The sequence below is a fragment of the Lagenorhynchus albirostris genome, chromosome 8 (assembly GCF_949774975.1).
Source record: "Lagenorhynchus albirostris chromosome 8, mLagAlb1.1, whole genome shotgun sequence".
NCBI classification, from domain to species: domain Eukaryota; kingdom Metazoa; phylum Chordata; class Mammalia; order Artiodactyla; family Delphinidae; genus Lagenorhynchus; species Lagenorhynchus albirostris.
The window spans coordinates 27477609-27495796 of record NC_083102.1 but is presented as its reverse complement, the minus strand read 5'-3'; the positions used below and the strand labels follow the sequence as shown (position 1 = coordinate 27495796).

The window sequence follows — 18188 nt, the reverse complement described above, 5'->3', positions numbered from 1 at the left end:
ACCCCCCCCCCCGCCAAAAAAAAGTGGCACAGTTTAGTGCCAAGTGGGAACTTTCTGGCCTGTGATTTCTCCCATGAGGGAAAGTGAGTGCATGAGTCAGAACTTAGCTTCCCCCCTGTGTGGGATGTTGCCAAAGAGGCACATTTCTCTCTCGTTCCCTACAGAGTACTGAGTCAGGAGCTGCAGGACTAGGGGGAAAAGGGAGGCGAAGAGAGAGGACTCGAAGAGGGCAGTAAAGGGACTCGGGTCCTACTAAATGCATCACAGACTCCACCAAGAACCCCACCCATGAGGCACTGGGATGCCTCATCCACGGATCCCACAACTGGCCCATGAGCACTCTCAGTGCTTATTAAAGAAAATGTGGTGCTCACTTCGGCAGCACATGTACTAAAACTGGAACGATACAGAGAAGATTAGCATGGCCCCTGTGCAAGGATGACACACAAATTCGTGAAGCGTTCCATATTTTAGGCTCAAGAGGGAGGGGATATGGGGATATATGTATACGTATAGCTGATATATGTATATGTATAGTTGATTCACTTTGTTATACAGCAGAAACTAACATAACAATGTAAAGTAATTATACTCCAATAGAGATGTTTAAAAAAAATGTGGTTTACATTTTATTTACTATCTGTCTGCATGGTTTGAAGTAACATATTTATGGGACATTTATATTACCATGTGATGTTCACCAGTTGCCATTACTTTCAATAAACAACTCAGAAATAATTAAGTTAGTTCCTAAATTTCTAATTTACTACTATGGACTCATAGAGGACTAATGTTTAATGAACACTTATAATATATAGAAGATTTCCTGGGTTTGTGAGAATCTAAATATGTGTAAGTGTTGTCCTCTGCCTTCAAGTTGTTACTTAAAATAGAAGACTAAAACCAAGATTAGAAAAAACTAAAATCATGTATTATAAAGTCCAAGATTCAAAACAAATACTCTGATATCTTAATATGGAAACAGACACTAAATTATTTTTACTTAAAAGATTAGACCTTTCCCCACATTTAATTTTAGTTCAACATATAGTAAAAAATATAGCTGTAAGAACACCTTTCTTACACATCTTTTGCACATCAGTGATTCTCTCTCCATGCTTTACTGGCCTAAAGATGGATTAAAAGAGTTTCCCTAAAGTGCTTTGATTTGGAGTAACCTCATTGATTGTTTCCTTCGTGACACTACTTTGTGAAATTAGATTGGGACACGCTTTTCCCTGAAGAGCTCTACATCCACAAATGTTTCTGACTACATGAAATCATTCAGAGTGTGAAGGGTCATCATGTAGAGAAAAGTGGCCGGCTAGTCCCTATTGCCATAATGACAGAATAAGAGAATATGAGTTTAAACTGAAAGAGAAGAAGGGATTTGGCTTGCTTGTGGGGAAGGTTTTATTATTTAAACCCTCTGTCTTAGAGTAGCATTGATCTCCTGTTAATAATAAAAGCCAAGAGCTACTTGAAACTTACTATGTGTCAGGCACTGTCCAAAGTCCTTTACCTATGTTAACTCATTGACTATTTGCAGCAGTCCTGTGAAACAGATATTGTTATTATCTCTGCTTAACAGATAGAGAAGAGTTAGTTAGGATTATAAACTTGGGGGGGGGAGAGAGAGAGAGAGAAATATGACCTATGCTCTCAACCACTCTGTTTTTGGGTCCTTTGTGCTGTCTTAGCTCTTAACTGACCCTAGCTTCTTTCATGCTTAGCCTTTCTGATCTATTTTCCAGAGCCCATCTTCCCATTCTTGCTGACAAACACTGCTTCTCCAAATCCTATATGCTGAATTATGTAGTTTTAATTAAATCTTCCACAGTATTTTAGAAGTATTACCCATTTAATCTTTTCAGGAGAGTTACATGTAGGGGAGAGATCACCTCTATTGCTTCCTAACAAATGATTCATAAGTTTTACACTGCTACCTAGCAGCAAAATTTCCCACTGATGCTTTATAAACACTTATTAAACCTAGAAGAAATCAATTAAAAAGTATTTCAAAGAAAGCTTGGTAATGGAAATATCTAACAATCAATATAAGAAGACAAATGATTATGTTTAAGTTCTCTATTAAAGAAATGGTCTATTCTTGTTTGGCAAAGTTTTTTTCCTAAAATCTCACACAACCTAATACTGAGGGCTTAGACAAGCTTAGTTAAATGAACTTAATTTCTCATTAAAGATTATGGTGTGCTACCTCTCAATATGCACCCTCATTTCCAGCTATCATTTAGTTGTGTTTTGCATTATTTTCCCTGTTACCATCTGTCACTGGGCTACAATCTCATCAAGTTTCCAAGTCCAGCTGGTGTAGTCTTCTAATGGCTCCCATTCTAATGGTGTCTAACAGTGTAGAGGTGCTGATGATTGCGAATTACGGCCACTTTGCACAGAATCATTTCTGACACAGATTTTTTTCTTTTTTTTTGTGGTACGCGGGCCTCTCACTGTTGTGGCCTCTCCCGTTGCGGAGCACAGGCTCCGGACGCGCAGGCTCAGCGGCCATGGCTCACGGGCCCAGCCGCTACGCGGCATGTGGGATCTTCCCCGACCGGGGCACGAACCCGTGTCCCCTGCATCGGCAGGCGGATTCTCAACCACTGCGCCACCAGGGAAGCCCCAGATTTTTTTCTAATATTGATGTGACAGGTAACATCTAAAACCCTTTTTGTTTTTCCTCTTAGGAGCTCTCTTCTCATTCTATGGGTATCTTGGCCCTATTCTGAAATGTTACACTTTAAAAGAAACTTAGTGCAAGATTATATGACCAGATTAAACTCTGAATAACTTCAAGTGACTCTGGACAAAGCAAAGCACACTAAGAATACATCTATTCCTGGGTTTTCTCTATATGGAATTCCTCAAAGCGTGATCCTCTACTATCTTCATCAGAAACACTGACAGTGTTTTTAAAAAATGGACGTACTGGTCTCCCTCTAGATCTATCCAGTCAAAACACCTAGGCACTGTGGATTGACATTTACACTTTAAATAAACATCACAGGTTAATATTACAAACTCATGTTTGAGAACCAACGTTTTGTTATTTAGATAGCACCTACCTCCAGAAGCAGTGATACCAGAGAGGAATAGTAGACAAGTACAGCTTTCAGACCCTTTGTAAGGAAATGAGCATCTAAGACACCATGGTTTATTCCAGGTGCATAAAATGAAATAGATACAGCACCCAGGGATCCAGCCATGGTTAGGTGCCCTGCATAATGTAAATTTATATGGTATGGACATAACGGTATGTCATCTGCTACTGAGATAGCTCGGTGCAAAATTCAGCCCAATTGGGGTGTTCCATATTGGATAGTCTCACTAATGGGTGGCTGCCCCAATAGTAGGTGGGTTTTTAGGCCTCGGTCTGAAATATCCTGGGTGAAAATGGGCCTTTGTTCTGGTTCTTCATGGACCTCAATGTCATGATGCACTTCTGAATAAATATAGCTGCTGTGATGGGTTTCCATGCTTCTTTATTTTCTAGGATATCTTTATAATAACCTAATATCATCTAACTTGGCTTGTCTTTTCCTTGCAACCTCAGCGAGCTTAGTAAAGAATTAGTATGCTGCTGCTCCAAGGCCTGGGCCCGGCCACTGGGCGGCCGTGGCGAGGGCTCTGGAGCCCTGCGGAACACAGCTCTCAGCCCGTCCCCGGACCCTCTAGCTCACCCGCCTGCCCGAGCACGGAGGGCCTCGAAGGCCCCGGGGGGAGAAGGCAGCCACTTACCTCTCACCGCACTCTCCGCCCAAAGGACCACTGTGAGGCTAATGGTCTGCAGGTCTCGCAGTCTCGCGGTCTCGCGGTCTCGCGATCTCGTGGTCTCGCGGTCTCGCGATCTCGCAGTCTCGCGGATTCGCGGTCTCGCGGTCTCGCGGATTCGCGGTCTCGCAGTCTCGCAGTCTCGCGGATTCGCGGTCTCGCGGTCTCGCGGTCTCGCGATCTCGCGATCTCGCAGTCTCGCGGATTCGCAGTCTCGCGGATTCGCGGTCTCGCGGTCTCGCGGTCTCGCGGTCTCGCGGTCTCGCAGTCTCGCGCTAAGGATCACGCGCTAACAGTCTCGCGATAATGGTTTCGAGAGGAAGGCCTCCCATTAGCAGCCGTAAGGTAATGGCAGCATGCCCGTCCCGGCCCTATTATAAAAAGGGACACCAGGCATATTGCACTGGGGTCCAACCTAATGACCTTAACTTACTTATAGTAAGACGCTATCTCCAAAGAAGGTCACATTGTGAGGTACTAATCATTAGGACTCCAACATACGGATTCGGGGAGGGCGGGGGGAACAGAATTCAGTACTTGCCGTTCATATTAAACGGTATTTAAGTGTGATGGCAAAACAAAACCATTCTGCATCCTGTGTGACCAATATTTTCTTACCACTGGCCTAGGCTGTTCTTGAGGAAGGCTGATTCCAGCACAGTCATGGCTGCAGCTAGAAGGACTCCTGGACCAAGCCACCGTGGTGTAGCAGCATTCTTTGAAAAACAACGACTGAGCCAGTGAGTAAGTACAATCTTTGGTTGTAATTCTTTAACGGTAACCTTGTGAACCCAAGCTTCCTTTAGGAATAATAACACTGTTCTGAGAGCTGGACAACATATGCTTCACCACACTGGTGGACAAGGGTGTGTTAACCATGCAAGATGAGTTGTTTTCAACAGCAATAGTGTAAACATATTAACAGAAGCAATGGCAGCAAAAAACTAATATGTGTAGAGGAAATAAGGAACTAATTAGCTCCTCTAGCACTTTCTCTGTTTGGCACTTGGACACAGGAATGGCCCCTATATGTTTTTCTATTTCTGTGTAACAAATCACCACAAATATAGTGGTTTAAGCCGTATCCATTTATTAGCTCGCTGTTCTATAGGTCAGAAGTCTGAGTGCAGCATGGCTGCATTCTCTGCTCAGGGTCTCAGAGACAGAAATCTAGGTGTTAACCAGGCTGGGCTCTCATCTGGAGGTTCTGGGGAAGAATCTGCTTCCAACCTCATTAGCGTTGCTGGCAGAATTCAGTGCCTTGCAGCTGTAGGACTGAGTTCATGTTTCTTTGCTAACTATTGACCAAGGGGCCTCTTTCAACTCCTTAATTCACCCTTTTTCTCATGTGGTCCCCCTCTATCTTCATAGCAGTAATGGCATGTCAGGGCTTTCTTATGCTTCCCGTCTCTTTGCCTTCCTCTTCTGCTTTTAAAGAGCTGATGTAATTACATTAGGCCCAGCTGGATAATCCAGAACACTCTCTCTATCTTAAGGTCAATTAACTAATTAGCAACCTAAGGTCAACTAATTAGTAACCTTAATTACATTGGTAAAGTCCCTTTTGCCATGCAGCATGCTGTATTCACGGGCCTGATATTTTATCATACAGTCCCTGGTATTAGGGCAAGAAATCTCGGGGGGGACATTTTTATAATTCTTTCTACTACAGCCCCTTTGGAATGAGCAAGCCTCTTGGATTCTTGGATAATTCAGGGAATGCAGGCCCAAAGAGAAACACAGGGGACTTGTCCCTCTGGGCATGTGGGTGCTCGATTGATTGTTTTCAGTATTAAAAAGAGATATGTTACTCAATTCATTAATTAAAAAGTATTTATTGATTACCTATTTGGGGCCAGTCCTCTTCTAGGTACTGGAGACTGAGTAAGGAGGAAAATATTAGGCAAACAGGTAGCTAATTCGTATAGGACCTAGTTGGCCATTATCAGGACTCTGGGTTTTACTCTAGATATTAAGAGAGGTTATTGGAGAGTTTAACGCATTGAGTGTTACGATCACACCTAAAATTTAAAAGACACAAACGGCACTTCCTCTTCCAGGAAGATGGAGCAGATGTGCTTTTTTTCTGTTCCTCCTGCTAATAACTAAAAATTCCTGACCTTTATATGTAAAATAAACATAGGAAGACTCTGAAAGGTGGAGAGAAGGCCAACTGTCCAGGACCTTGGTACTCAAGGAATAACATGGTGGTGAATTCTCTGGGTTTTATGTTTGCCCCAGGTATCCCAAACTTAAAGAATCCACAACCTGGAAATGCCAACAGGCACAGACAATAATAGCTCCAACAAAAGCCTGTTCCACCTAGTTAAAGGGCCAGGAAAGGGGTATGCTAGCAAGACAGAAAAGTTTTAGACAATAACTGTTCTGCTCTGACTAAACACCACAGAGAAAAAAGCTATGTTTTCATCCCCCCCACTCTCACAACAGCAAAGGCCTAGAATTCTACCATTGCCAGGCTGTAAGGAGGCATTCCAATGCCCTTGCTGGGATAGTGTTAGAGAAGGCCAAGCAGGGAGCCAGGACCTTTATTCCCACTGGGAGCAATGAGACCTTCCACCCCAAGGTGTCAGTGAAGACCTCATGGGGAAAATAGATTCCATACCACCTAGCAGTAAAGAGGCATCTCTTCCTGGGATAGTGTTAGAAAAGGCCTAGTGGACAGTAATGACTTTCACCACTGCTCGTTGCTATTGAGGTTACCCCTCCTGTGGTGTCAGTGGAGGCCATGTGAGAGACTCCAACTCCTCCCAGGCAGAAATGTGGACCATCCGGACATCCTATAAAATACCACATTGATCTGTTACATTGATGACATCATGCTGGTTGGACAGAATGAGCAAGAAGGGGCTAGCTTGCCAGAAGCATTAATAAGACACATACCCTCCAGAGTGTAGGAGATAAGTCCTATGAAGATTAAGGAACTTGAAACACTGTTAAGTTTTTTTGGGTCCAGTTGTCTCCTGTTGGTATAGGAGTTGAATAATATGGACACATAGGTCTAGAAACCAAGAGATAGAGGCAGGATTGGCTGCACTTACTAACACAGTGACCTGCCAGGAGACTTTCTGCCTCTCATCCCAACTCTGGGCTCTACAGGATCAGAAGTCCTGGTCCGCAAAGGATGCTCACTGTTTCTGTGAGACAAAACAAAGGTCTCATTGAGCTATAACCGTGCCTACCACTTGATCACTTTGGATTCCTTGTGTGTATGGACAAGTAGAGAAGAGTTGCTAATATCGTAGCACAGATAATTGACCCTGATCAGAAGGAGGAAGGAGGACTGCAGTTACACAGTGGGGGCAGGTAGAAATAATTATGTAATTTAGGTGTTCCACTTGGATGTCTCCTGCCATTTGGATTACAAATGGGCAAATGAAGCAATCTATGCCTGAGAAGCATATGCAAACAGGGGCCCAGAAGTCTTAGGAAGGAGGTATAGGTCATATCACCAGGTACATAAGAGAACTGTCTAGGTGATGGCTAAGAGTGAAAAGAATTTAGCATACACAGTGGGGACAGAAGATATTGAGTACCAGCTGCAGACCCAAGGCCAACTTCAGTGATGGGGGCTACAGTTCATCCCTCTAATAAATTCCTCTCAAAGGGAGAGGCTTAGCAGAACCACAGAAGATCTCTTCTTGAATGTGTATGAAGAAATGAGTGTGCACAGTATAATGGGTGGGCTGTTTCAGTCATGGGGTGCACCACTCTGATCTTCAAGAGACAGCCTGCCAAAAGGAGTGCAGCGAGCTGACAGTGGTAGCACCTTCAGGATCTGCTACAGCTTTCAGACTGAGGTCATGCGCTTTCAGGGAACTCCCAGCCAATAACTGAGCATCCTGGGGGTACTAGGGCCTGACTGTTTGGCCTAATAAGGGACTTCTGTGTGGGAAACCTTTGGCTTAAGATCCTTACGGGACTAACCAGGACTTTTTCAAGCTGTCTCACAGTCAGAGGCTTGATTTACCAGTCTCTACTCACAGATATCAGATCTGAGTTATGGTCTGAAGCCTTTCCTTGCCGATTCCTGCTTCCTTTCTCCTTAAGTTTTCTCAAGGAATACCCTCTTTAATTCTTCTGCATTTCTAACTGTATTAGTATATGCTTTCCGAATGATTGAGACTGACCCATACCCTAAAGATCTCCTGCATCCTTTCCTGTTGCATTGTATAAAAAACAAGCAAACAGACAAACAAAAAAACTCCCAAATTGTCCTCGACAGGTAGGATTAATAACTCCAGATGGAGCTGTAACCTTTGTTGCCTGTTGGTTCAGCTGTACAAGTAGTCTAGCACGGTCGGATGGCACTCTTAACTTCCAATTTAATGGAACAATTGTTGTGTCCCCTTGTGGAAGCACTCATATTTTGTGAACTACGACCACTAAACTATCAGACTACAAAGTTGTGGTGATGAAAAGCAAAACTTTTTCTGAGGATCATTAAGGGTAGTAGAGAGAGGAACCACTCTCATTTCCACATAGTGATTCCTGGACCCAGGAATCCTTGCTATAAGAAAATCATATTGATTGCCGTTTAGAGCATTACCTCATGCTGGTGGATAGTAGCCATGCGCACAATGTTTTGTCACCTAGGTGGCACTGTAACTAACTGAGTCTTCAAAAGGCCATTGCATTACAATTACACTGAGGCCAACTCAGTGGATTCCATTAGCGTAAGCCATTGATGAAATTGTTTGCTCTACAGTGAGTTCCTTGGTCAGGAGCAATGCTGTGTGGAATACCACAGTGATGAATAAGTTTTCCGTAAATCTTTGTTATTTTATTTGTTTATTTTCTTTATTTTTTTGGCTGCGTCAGGTCTTAGTTGCGGCCCGGGGGATCTTCGTTGAGGCACGCGGGGTCTTTTTGGTGCAGTACATGGGCTCTTCATGGTGGCACCCAGGCTTCTCTTTAGTTGTGGCGCATGGGCTCCAGGGCACGTGGGCTCTGTAGTTTGTGACACGAGGGCTGTGTAGTTGAGGCGCGCGAGCTCAGTAGTTGTGATGTTTGCGCTTAGTGGCCCTGCGGCATGTGGGATCTTAGTTCCCAGACCAGGGATTGAACCCATGTCTCTTGCATTGGAAGGCGGATTCTTTACCATTGGAACACCAGGGAAGTCCCTGTAAATCTTTGGATGGTGTTTTGATCAAAACATTGCATGTAGGGAAGGCAAATGCATATCCAGAATAGGTGTCTATTCCAGTGAGAACAAAATGCTTCCTTTTTCATAAGGGAGTGGTGCCACTTATCTCCCAGGGAATTATGCTGTTTCAGGGAATCGGTCTTGGTTTCTGCCGTTGGCAGTCTGGGAACTCAGTAGTGTAGACATATCGGCTTTGGTGAAAAGAAGTCCGTGATACCGAGTGAAAGCATAACCTCTGTTCCTGCGGTCATGACCTCCTTATGCATGAACACATTGCCAAGGCTGGAGTGGCTTTCAAAAGAGGCTGACTGACATCTACATAATGAATTATCTGCTCCATTGATCATTAAGTTCCTTTTCAGCTGAAGTTACTCATTCGCGTGTATTTACATATGATATAAATATCCTTACACTCTGTGCTCGTTCAGAGAGGTCACCATCTCATCCCCAGACCTTCTTGTCATCAATTTTCTAATTATGTTTCTTCCAAATTTTTGACAGCTAGCCAGACCATTATCATTGCCTATAAATCAATGTAGATACACACAGTAGAACATTTCTTTTTCCAGGCAAAATGAGAAATCAGAAGTACTGTTCTAAATTCTGCCAACAGGGAGAACTTCCTTTCACCATTGTCCTTCAGGGCTACCCATAGAATGGGGCTGCAGTGCTGCAGCTCTTCAGACGGGTGGTGCCAGAATATTGTGCAAAATCGTCTGAATATTTTCCTCATCATTTAGCTGGTCGTTGTGAATTTCCCATGAGATATTGGTGCAGGATGAGAGAAAAGAGAAGATGTAGCTCCAGTAGGACTTATGGGAATCTGAGCCATTTGCTGTCGTGTCTTGGGACCTACCTAATTCTCATCTCATTTATACTACTTTTCCTGATGAAGGTTGTTGCTGTGAACATTCGACTTTCTGGCTTGGGGTCAGACACCTCCCTCTTCATTATGGGCAGCTTAGAAAATATGGCAACTTGAGGGCCAATGATCAAGCATTCAGTCTCCATTTACCCTCACTAGTAAGTCATAGATGATTTTCAAAAGGAAAATAGTTATCAGCAGATGAAAACTTAGCTTTGCCCTAAAATCTGAAAGGTCTGTGATGTATTTTACCTATAGGGTCTGGCCAAAGACTCCATACAGCACTCCTATCTGCTACAGACATTTCAAACATATCTGGGTCTGGTGGGTTGTTTGAACCAAGTGGCAGAACAACTTGCACAGCAGCCTGGAACTATTGGTGAGCTATCTTTTGCTTTGCGCCCACTTAAAACTTGCAGCCTTTCTGGTTTCTCAGTAGATGATTTGGAGCAGTACACTCTAATAAAGTATATGATGCCTCCAAATTATGGAGAAGCCAATAAGCCCGTTTCTTAGTAGCTGAAGAGGACTTTTAACCATGGAGGGCTATTTCAACATGCCCCAGACCATTGGACTCCTATAAATTTCACTGAGGTGTCAGACCCCTGAATTTTCCTGGGGGATATTTCCTACCCACTCATCCTCATGTGACATAGAAAGGCTTCTACTTCCTGTTTACCAGAAAGGTTCAATCAATGTGATAATATTGCATTAGATCAGCATTATATGCTATGGGATAGATAGGGTATCAAAGTCCCTGCAAACTAAATATAACAGTGATGGAGAGCTGAAAGCAAGCTATTCTTGATGTTTTCTATCAAGTACAGAGAAAAAAGACAATCACCTGTTCAACACTTGTATACCACACTGAATGCAGAGAATCTATTTTAATAGCAGCATTTGCCACTCTGTTACTCCTGGCCTCCAAAGAATAGCTGTTACAGAGGTCTTCAAGGATGCTGGTGCTCCCAGCCCCTAGTGTGCTTCTCAGAGCCTTTATAAAAGAGGTATCCTCCAGAGGTTCCCTAGGGACATAAATAGAAGACGTGATTATAAAGTCACTAAAACATTCCAATTTCCTTAAACATTTGATACCCTAACACTAGGTTAGTTCTGATTTTTCAACCCCAGTTAGCATAAACCATATTTGATTCCAAATTTTAGCCAAGCAATCAAACCAGCCAATCCAAGTTACTTTAGTTAATGCATTAAATTCAAAATTTCTGCTTAATCCTCCTGCATCAGTAGATTTGGCTTCATCCAGTATTGCATTCCTTCTACCAGATTCCAGCCCCTTAGAATGCATTATGATAAATATTCCCCAGCTTTTAGTTAATGTATACTGGCAAAGTCTTGCAATATTGTATATGCCACGTTCTCCCAGGTCATACTTTGTGCCTGATTTCCTGGATTTTAATATAATTATCGGTCGGGAGTAACAAGAAGAAGAAGATTAAAATTTTCTCTCTTGGAAAGATCATTACTGGTTCTTTAGGCAAGGAGAGTTGAACCTCCTTAGACAGCAAGAATGGGCTGCTTCCACTGGCAAATGTGGCAAAGCAGAATTTGGAGGTTCATGGTCCCCAGCTTCTCTAGAATCTAGCCAGTTGTGCCCATTCCCATTTTCATGGTTCTTACTCTTTTCCAATTAATGCTTCAACTTTAATGTAAGAGAATCTATGGTTGTGAATTCCATGCACATTATCATTTAGCTGCCTGCAGGACTGGACTTTGGGTTTGTTTTCAGAAATATCAACCATTTAGCTATAGGACCTAAGGAAGCTTTCTGGTTCATTCCTTTGACGTTGAGCTGGGAATGTAAAGCTCTAGCTCATCATTTTCCTTTTTCAAGTTTTTAAAGAAGCAATCAACCAACCCCACAGTTGTTATACTCTTTATTTTCACTAAAAACCTGGCTTCTGTAGACACTGGATTCCAAATGACAAGAGGTGATCTCATGCCTCACCCCGAGAGCTGAGGATGGGGTTATCCAACCCAAACTGCATGACCAGGAATGAGTGGGGAGTGAATTCTTTCATGGGAAACCAGGGTACTGTTGATGGGAGAGGGTAGGGATGGAAGCATAAACAAATATCTGGACACCCTGTCCATAGTTGGTCTTTTCTCTCCAAAGTTGAATATAAAATGTAATGTACTATTGTCATTATTTAGAAGATCCTTCTCAGAGCAAAACTAGAATGGAGCAGGTCAGAGGCTGGGACAGCGGGTAGAGTAGACAAGAATGTAAGAAGACCAGGAACTTGAAAGATTAGCAGAAGAGACCAGCAAGAAGAGGAAATTGCAGAACGGCTAGGCTGGAAGTGAAGACAGAGGCTCTGCTTGCTCTGCAATTATGTTTAGAGCTATACCTAATACCAGTTAAACTATTATTTTTTTAAAAATTTTATTGGAGTATAGTTGACTTACAATGTTGTGTTAGTTACAGGTGTACCTCAAAGTAATTCATTTATACATATACATAAATTCATTCTTTTTCAGATTCTTTTGCAATATAGGTTATTACAGAATATTGAGTAGAGTTCCCTGTGCCATACAGCAGGTCCTTGTTGGTTGTCTGTTTTATATATAGTAGGGTGTGTATGTTAATCGCAAGCTCCTAATTTATCCCTCCCCACCATGTTTCCCCTTTGGTAACCAGAAGTTTGTTTTTTGAAATCTGTGAGTCTGTTTCTGTTTTGTGAATAAGTTCATTTGTATCATATTTTAGATTCCACATATAAGTGATAGCATATGGTATTTGTATTTCTCTGTCTGACTTACTTCACTTAGTATGATAATCTCTAGGTCCATCTATGTTGCTGCAAATGGTATTATTTTGCTCTTTTTTTGTGACTGAGTAATATTCCATTGTGTATATGTACCACATCTTCTTTTCAGCATTACTTGTAAGTATGGAAAAACACAGTTTGTTACATTTGAAAGATAAATGGTGTTAAGTCACATACATTTGAATGAGAACATGTTCTGTCCTGATATATAAGTGAATTCTTTTTTTCCCCAGTTTTACTGAGAAATAATTGATATATATCACAGTATAAGTTTAAGGTTTACAACATGATGGTTTGATTTACATATATTATGAAATGATTTCCACATAGGTTCAGCTAACCTCCATCTTCTCATATAGATATAATGAAAAGGAAGGAAAGAAAACAAGAAATGGAAAAAGAAATTCTCCTTGTGATGAGATCTCTTAGAATTTACTCTCTTAGCAGCTTTCCTATATATCAGACAGCAGTGTTAGCTATAGTCAGCTATAGTCATCAAGTTGTACATTACACCCCTAGTACTTAGTTATCTTTTTTTAAAGTATAGTTGACTTACAATATTCTTTTAGTTTCAGATGTACAACGTAGTGATTTGAAATTTTTATACACTACAAAATGATCACCACAATAAGTCTGGTTACTGTCTGTCATCACACAAAGTTATTACAATATTATTGACTAGGGCTTCCCTGGTGTCACAGTGGTTGAGAGTACACCTGCCGATGCGGGGGACGCGGGTTTGTGCCCCGGTCCAGGAGGATCCCACATGCCGCAGAGCGGCTGGGCCCGTGAGCCATGGCCGCTGAGCCTGCGTGTCCGGAGCCTGTGCTCCGCAACGGGAGAGGCCGCAACAGTGAGAGGCCCACATACCGCAAAAAAAAAAAAAAGAAAAAAAAATATATGTATATATTATTGACTATATTCCCTGTGTTGTACATTACATGCCTGTGACTTATTTATTTTGTAACTTGAAGTCTGTACTTCTTAATCTCCCTCACCTATTTTACTCATCTCTCCATCCCTCTTCCCTATAGCAACCAACAGTTTGTTCTCTGTATCTATGAGTCTATTTCTGTTTTGTGATGTTTGTTCATTTGATTTGTTTTTTAGATTCTACACATAAGTGAAATCTTATTTGTCTTTCTCTATTTGACTTATTTCATTTAGCATAATACCCTCTAGATCCATCCATGTTGTTACAAATGGCAAGGTGTTACTCCTTTTTTCTGGCTGAGTAATATTCCATTGACATATATGCACTACATCTTCTTTATCTATTGGTTTATTGATGGGAACTTGGGTTGCTTCCATATCTTGGCTATTGTAAATAATGCTCAATGAACATAGGGGTGCATATATCTTTTTGAATTAGTGTTCTTTTTTTTTTTTTGGAAAAATACCCAGAAATGAAATTGCTGGGTCATATTGTAGTTCTATTTTTAATTTTTTGAGGCACCTCCTTACTGTTTTCCATAGTTACTATACCAATTTTAAGTGCATTCTTATATTCAGATACCATTTGAGCAATGAGAAATAATGTAACTACTTTATTAAGCATTGTTTCCATGCTATGTTCATTTTTATATTGGAATGAAAGCTATGCTACTCTTCGGAGAATTTGGCTAACCTTTCTGCTTATCACACGTCACAGTTATTTCCAGGATATTGTGAGGTTGGAAGTTATTTTCCCAATGGTGGTATCATGATAATGAATATTATTTAATTCTTATCTCTAGGACAGATTTTAGGGATTTCCCATAAATTAAGTTATATGACTTTGGGGCCTCATACAAAATTCCCCAGTGTTGGCAAATGCTAACCAAGCCTCCTGCTGCTCCCCAAACCTTGAGCAATTGCTATGAGGCCTCAGAATCGAGCTTTTTAGAGTCTCATGTAGACTTAAATTGGATGAGCTGGGTAACAGAAGCATCTGGCTTGAACTTCTATTTTTCTGAAGTTTTACCAGAGGGATTTTTATAAAGCTTCTGTTTAACCTCATTTTCATTTGTCAGTGTCAGCCTCTTCTGTGGGAGTCTTAAGTTTACCTTCTGTGACCTGCTGGTCGTTTAGCAGTGCTAAAAACATAAAAATACCTTTCCAGGCTTTAGTGTCAGTTGCTGTCTTTAAGAAATAAATCCTATATACATGCTCTTAAATGCTCAAATTCCCATCTTGCTTAACTATCAGATTCACCCAGATAAAGTCAGTCACATTGTATAGTTTTTTAAAAAGAAGCAGCTCTAACTTATTGCCATTTCAAACAGTTTTTGCAGCTTAATGCCATATCTTTATATTGTAGACAACTGTGAAGCACCTTGAACTTTAGGCCAAGGAGTTTCTATGTAATTTGGTATGAAATGGAACAGTAAAATATTATAAAATGCTGCATTGATAAAATAGTACTAAATGTAATTTCATCTTTTCTGTCCTGAGAAATCCCTTGGATCTTTAAACAGACTGCTATTTGTCCATCAACATCTTCTTCTATCTGAATGGAATTTTCAGTGAACCATATGGCCAACCAACTAGCTTCCTTTATATTTAAATGTGGCCATTATGAGTTAGTCTCTACAACGATATAGAACTTAAAGAAAAGGAGCTTTCCCTCTTTTGGTCTCTTCCTTCATCCTGCTACATGGGATGTAGACAGGGTGGTGAGGCATCTTTGCGCCTGTAGCTGCTCCAGGGATGCAAGAGGAACAAAAAGAAACATGGGAACCTCCTGGACTACTTGTAGTATGACTGTTAGAGGAGAAAGAAAGAAACTCTACCCTATCTGAGCCACTTTTAATATGGTCATCAGTAATAGCAGGTGAACTTATATCATAGATAATTCAATCTGGTTTTACATGTGTAAATAACTATTCCTTAGCATGGAATGTCCCCTGTGAAGGACAATACAAAGTATAAATATAATAGCTTTAGTACCAAAAAAGGGACCTCTGATGGTATTGCCTCTTTTTGCGTGTTATTTATGGCAATGACAGCCATAGATATGGTTGAATGTATGTTGCATAATTTCCCCATACACTGTTTCCCAAAGTTCATTCATTATTGTACCACCTTCATAATACTTGCCATATTCATGTCCACTTTTAATATTAATTATTTAACATTTTGTTTAAATTGACTTTTTATAACTGATGTAAATGGGAATTGATGTGACTTAGAGTAAGTAGAGGGTAATTACAAAAATAACTGCATTAAAAAAATTATAGCAAAATATTATTACCTACCAAAGGCCCTGGACCCGAGACCTGATCCTTATTTATTAAAAGAGATCAGTTAGATTTAGAGGTATGTTTAAGACACACTAGCAAGAACTTGAAACTTTCTGTTTCGTATAATTAAGTGAGAGAATTGAAAAGGGAAAATCTTTATCTCTGTGTGACTAAATTTTATATAATGCTGCATGAAACAAAATCATTCAAGAGTACAATCAAGTGCAATCATTCTTGCACTTCAGAAAATTCTGCTCTCTGATTCTGTTTCTTATCAATAAATAAAATATAGCAATGATCAGACAAAATGTTGGGTGGTGGGGTATCAGGTGTATTCCAGTATGTAGTATAGTTTCTCTCTGTTTCTATGTCAATCTCTTGCTCTGAAAGTAAATAAGACAGCCAACTACTTAAAGACTCAAAGTCCTTGCTACTTGTTATATCATCTCATATTTTTGCTTTTGAGCTAGGCATTAGATACTTTTTAAAAATTATTATTTATATTTGGCTGCGTTGGGTCTTCGTTGCTGTGCGCGGCCTTTTCTCTAGTTGTGGTGAGCGGGGGCTGCTCTTCATTGTGGTGCGCAGGCTTCTCATTGCGGTGGCTTCTTTTGTTGCAGGGCACGGGCTCTAGGCACGCGGGCCTCAGTAGTAGGTGTGGCTCACAGGCTCTAGAGCACAGGCTCAGTAGTTGTGCCGCACGGGCTTTGTTGCTCCGCGGCATGTGGGATCTTCCCGGACCAGCGCGCGAACCTGTGTCCCCTGCATTGGCAGGCGGATTCTTAACCACTGCGCCGCCAGGGAAGCCCCAGCATTAAATACTTTTAAAAAGTAACTTCAGTTTACCAATATGTGTTCCCAAGAGTGAAATCACGACCTCACTGAGGTCCAGATCTGAAATGAACATCAGGAGCAAACTGTTTAGGCCTGAATGGACATTTAACCTTGGACATGAGAATAATAAGCTTCACTAAGGAACAAGATGAAAAGAGAGTGGGTCATTTTATAAGCAAATATAGATTTGTTTAATTTGGATGGCTTCTGATTACAGAGCAATCTTTGAGGTTCTTGTTTGAAAACTGTGAGCACACAATGATGCATTTCTGATGAAACAGTGTGTAAATGTGCTGCCTACAGAAGTGGCAGCTTAAGAGTGCTGCCTATGAAAGCAAAGTGCAGTGTGGGCAGACGCTATAGGAGCTTCCCAACAGGAATTCTCTTATGCGCTGGGTCATGGAGAAAGGGTTGATAATTTTACTGGCATAAATTTGCCATTAACAGGAACTGTAGCATGTTCTGAAGCATTTTCTCCATCCATAGTACATCTTATGAACGTTTCTAGTTTTAATTCAAACCTCTGCATTCACACAAAAAAGTCTTTTTTTCATAGTGCTTATCAAACAAGTAGAGTTTCATTTGTTCAGGTTGTCATTTAGCACTTGATATTAGGTATCCCTTAGGCAGGAAACATGAAAAAAATTATTCTCTTTTCATACTAAAATACAACTGGATGAATTCTTCTGGATTTGCACAACACCACGGTGCATCCCTGCTTCAAAGATTAGACAGCTGTGTGAGACAGCTGTGTATTCACCATAATCGATTTCCTTTTTCTTCTGGCCTCACAGATCTTATTTCCAGTTCTTAAGTGTAGTGGATACAGTGGAGTTCTAGCCAATGGAATGCAGAAGGGTTATATGCCATTTTCAGGCTAGTGCAGAAGGGGCTATTGTGTGATTTTCCCTGTTTTCTCTCTTTCCTTCTGTCAGCCAAATGGCTTTGGAGAACTCACTGGAGGTCTGTGAGTTCCTAACAGATGGTGGGAGTATAGTATGTAAAGAGCCTATGTTCCTGAATGACTTCATGGAGCAAATTAGCCCCTGCCCCCAGGCCCTGCTGATTGGACTTCCTGCGAGTAAGAAATATACTTTTATTGTGTTAATCCACTGATTTTTTGAAGTAATCCCTAAATGAATGCAGCTTGATATGATCAAAAGTACCAGGTAACAGATGATAATTTTAAAGCTGAAACAGACCTAGTGACCATTTAAACCCAGGCACCTACTCGACAGATGCTCTCGTGGCCCAGGCAACACACAGTCCCCTTGCTGTTCCAGATGGGCAGGAAGGAGAGCAGTGCCCACTCCACACACTGCTCCAGGACTTCAGCACCAGCAACCCTCCAGGCAACAATCTCAAGATTTCCAGAGAAAATACTCAATTAAAATAGCCCAACATTCTTCTTTTATAGGTGAAAAAAATTGAGACTTGGAGTGTTTAAGTGATTTGCTCAAAATGACTTACTTATTAAATGAGGACTGTAAGCTAGGTCCCCTAACTCATCGTTGAGGTAATTCATA

General features: G+C 41.2%; 1 non-coding gene across 1 annotated transcript; it reads left to right on the top strand.

Moving 5' to 3' along the window:
• Window positions 1-366: 366 nt before the first annotated feature.
• Window positions 367-473, top strand: LOC132524998 (U6 spliceosomal RNA). The gene has a single exon (XR_009542133.1). It is a non-coding gene; the product is annotated as a U6 spliceosomal RNA (small nuclear RNA).
• Window positions 474-18188: the final 17715 nt, after the last annotated feature.